This window comes from Octopus sinensis, linkage group LG17 (assembly GCF_006345805.1).
Source record: "Octopus sinensis linkage group LG17, ASM634580v1, whole genome shotgun sequence".
NCBI classification, from domain to species: domain Eukaryota; kingdom Metazoa; phylum Mollusca; class Cephalopoda; order Octopoda; family Octopodidae; genus Octopus; species Octopus sinensis.
The window spans coordinates 52,219,316-52,223,377 of NC_043013.1; the positions used below are offsets into that span (position 1 = coordinate 52,219,316).

The window sequence follows — 4,062 nt, forward strand, 5'->3', positions numbered from 1 at the left end:
TACCACGGAGATTTGCCTGCTTTTTCTTTTCTTGACTACACAGTGGTATTCCTTGTTGGCCTGTAGTAGTAGTTGTAATAGTAGTAATAATAATAATAATAATAATAATAGTGGTAACAGTGGTTGTGGAGTGTGAAAGGGTCGTTGTTATATGTCAACAAACAGGGTTTATAGTTAGAACCATCACACATGGCTGTGTCCCCAGCAGCTGTTGCACTTTAAAAGGAGGGGTTAATAATCACAACCGCTGATATTAAAAGGGTTTACAAGGGGAAAAAGAAAATAATATTCAAATATTCATTGTTTTTTTCCCCCTTCCTATGAGTTTATTTCAAAAAACAAAAATACAAAACAAATCAACAATAGAATGAAAATTTAAAAAATTTCCTTTTAAATTGTGATAAAAATAACTTTTGCTTTTTTTGCTGAAATTTTCAAAAATATTTTTAAATTTTTGTAAAATTTATTACTTTGGCTTATTTTTTGCTTTGGTGTTTTTTTTTCTAAGAAAAACTTGGATAAAAAATAATCTAAAAAAAAAATTAAGATAAAATATAGAATATATTTTTTTCAATCAATGCATTTTTCTTTCAATTTTTTTTATAAATCTTTTATTTGTATATTTTTTGTTCATTATTATCATTGTTATACTATTATTATTATTATTATTATTATTTGGAAAAATGTTGGAAATGTTACAGTTGATTGACGCCATGTGTGTATAGACATGAATATTGATATATAGATACACATACACATTCAGATATATACACACACATACACATACATACAGATATATGCATGCACACATTTATATATATACACACACACATACATTCAGTACTTATACACAAACTGTAATACCACATATTCAGTTACTTTCACACACACACACACACACACATACGTATATATATATATATATATATATATACTAACACACACACACCCACACACATATATATATAACACACACATATATATATTATATATATATATATATATATATATATATATATACTAACACACATACAGAAGTACATTTAGTATCCTATATATACACTCACAAACACATACATGCAGACCTAAATACATATATACACACACTATATATATATGTATATATATACAATTATTTTTTTTAATGCAAAATACCTTTGCCTGTTTTAATTGCACTAATTATATTAATATTGTTAATTAGCCATTTATGATGAAACCATGTAATTAATATTAATAATAATAATATGTTCTTAAATAGAATCTTCTTTCACTCCGGACATACTAACTTCTGTATTACTATTGTTTATATCTGGAAACCTATGTAAAAATATTGAAGAGAGAGGATTATAGCTTCTGCTCATACTTGCATGCTGTGAACGATTCCAGTTCTTTTTTTTTTCTTTTTTCCTTTTTTCTTGTTCTTCAGTTCCAGCTCTGATTGAACCTGTGATCTAGCATTCTACCAGGGTCCACAGTGTCCAACGTGTCTTTCTTTTCTAAGACAGCAGGATGTGATCTGAGGGAGATATGGCTGCTAATTCTAGCTATGTGGAGTGACCACATAGAAGCCGCCCCATCGGCTTCCTACCTCCCCACCATAATGTTTTTCTCTCCTTGTTTTGCCATTTGAGTAACCTAGGCAAATTCGAACCATTTCGGTCGGAAGTCAACATCCAGAACTCTTCCTGTCTTTATATCTTCATCAAAGTTTTCAAGATTTTTTTCTTAGTTCCTCAAATATATTCAAGAGATTTTGTATTCTTCAACTTTTCAAGTGGTTCCTTTTGTAATCATTTTTTAATATTTTTCTTCATATAAATGACTAAGATAGAATTTTAGTAGTCGTAGTACAAGTAGTGGTAGTAGTGTAACTAGTGGTAGTAGTGGTGGTGGTGGTAGTGGCTCGTTAGTAATAGTAGTGATGGAGGTAGGGTGGGGGATGTTTGGAAGTTTACCAATTGTGAATTTAAATCATGAACAAAGTGGTTTAGCTATCCAGAACTTTTGACCGAAATCTTGCAAGACAAAAAGAGACAGCTCTTGGATTCCAGGGGTTGGTAGCTAGGTGGTTGGGTGGCAATGGGGTTGGTTTATTTCAGGTTTCAAAGAGTTCTGTGAGGATTTCATTTCTTTCGTTCTTTCTTTTTTGAGGTAGAGGCTCTTCAGATATTCAAGGTCCCATGGTCCCCTCCATGCCCTACACTGGTGATAGAGCCACTGATACATGTTATCATATAGGCCTTGCCAATATTACAGATTGCAGTTAGACAGTGATTGGTGGTGGGGGTCTCTGGTGAGTTTGGTTGGCTCTATGCAGGGGATGCCTCTGGGACCCCTAACCTAAGGTGACCCCAGCCCCATTGACAAAGAGCATAGAGAGACAGAGAGAGAGACTGAAATTTAAAATAAGAATTGAAACCCCTTGGGTAGGGTTTTGTTTTTTTAATTTTGGACCCTCTTTCTACCAAATACCAGTACTGGGTGGCACTGTGTCGATGTTACCAACATGAGACAGTAGTCAAGATGTGAATTTTAACTAAGCAAGAATTAAATATATCTGGAAATTATTAAAAGACCTGTTTAATTATTTACAATGATTGAACAATGAATTGACCCCTGGATGAAGCCTTGAAAGGGGTTTCATATTGGTCAGCTTCACTTAAGCCTAAGGGTCAGATTCTGGCACCCAGTTGTTCCTTACAGCTTTCTGAACACAACTGAAGTAAACTGCCTTAATATACAAGAGTACCAGTAATATCCTGAGGTTGATTTAGTCAGTCAATTAGCTTTACAAAACAATTTAGCACCCTTCCTCCTAATAATAATGTCAGCCTAAATGACCTTACAGGACTTTTGTTCTTCTGGGGTCAGAGTTCAAACCCATACTCTGATTTGACCTCTGTCTCTTTTAAGATGCTGGTGTGTGGGTGTCATTGTGTTGGATGGGGTAGGTAATAAAATCAGTACCAGTAATTCACTTGGGTTGATCTAATCCTGTATCAGTGGTGGTGGAGGTGGTTGCACTGAAGATTTAAAAAAACACATTCCCCCCCACCTAGTTTTGGGTCCTTCTACACTGCTCAGTTCCTTGGATGGCTTTAGTTTCTTGGCACGTAGTTTTGCACAATAATGGTCATTGTATGCCATTCTTGGAATCTCACCATGAAGCTTTCTTTATTCATTGGTTTCTAGTCAATTAGCTCTCTGGTGCTTCTTCGGTAAGCACCATGCCCACAACATAGATGTGTTAGTCTTTATGACTGGAGTGGACGAAGGTCCTACCACCATCATCACTGTCAATCTTTCTGCTCTTTGTCCAACTCACTTCACTTAAGCCTAAGATGTCCAGCTAGTATCTATCAAACTCTCTCAACAATTGGGTTAGTCTTCCAGTTTAGTACAGTTTTTGTACATTCTAAGTTCCAGTCTTAGCTGTGGCTTTGGTCCTCAGAATCAGGTTCTTTGATTAAAACAGAGGTCACATGATTTACCATATTTAATAAGATTAGGCTGGTTTCCAGCTTGTTAAATTTGTCCTTTGCTATGGTGAAGTATTCTGTGGTCACAGACTCTGAAGATATCTTCTTTCCACCTATCTTCTGTCAGATTTTGGAGGCCCTGTTAAGGGCCACAGACTTGCCCTTTCCCATTCAAATAAAACCATTAAAAAAATAACAATAAAATTTTTTTTAAATAACAAATTTCAGAAGTTTAACTTTTTTAATTAAATTTCTGGTTTTCTAACTTTTAATTTTTTTTTTTTGTTAAATAAAAAATATTCTCAATATCTCCCCCAGAAAAAACTCCCACCCCAAAAGATTACCCCCTACCAAAACAAAAAAAAAGCCATCCCATGAAATTTTTATGTTTTGTTTTTTATTTTTTTTGCATTTAATTTTGATTTTGTTTTTTAGAGTGTTTTCTTTTTTGTTTATTTTAGTTTGCTTTTTTGTTTTGTTTTCAATTTTATCCCCTCCTACCAAAAAAATATTTTTAATAAATAAACAAATAAATAAATAATTTTGCCTTTTTTATTGTTTTATTTTATTGTTTTTGTTTTCA

At 33.4% G+C, this 4,062-nt stretch overlaps 1 long non-coding RNA gene across 1 annotated transcript; it reads left to right on the plus strand.

Annotated features, from left to right (window-relative positions):
* Positions 1-1,073: 1,073 nt before the first annotated feature.
* On the plus strand, positions 1,074-3,838 carry LOC118766801. Its single transcript, XR_005002716.1, has 2 exons — positions 1,074-2,280; positions 3,015-3,838. It is a non-coding gene; the product is annotated as an uncharacterized LOC118766801 (long non-coding RNA).
* Positions 3,839-4,062: the final 224 nt, after the last annotated feature.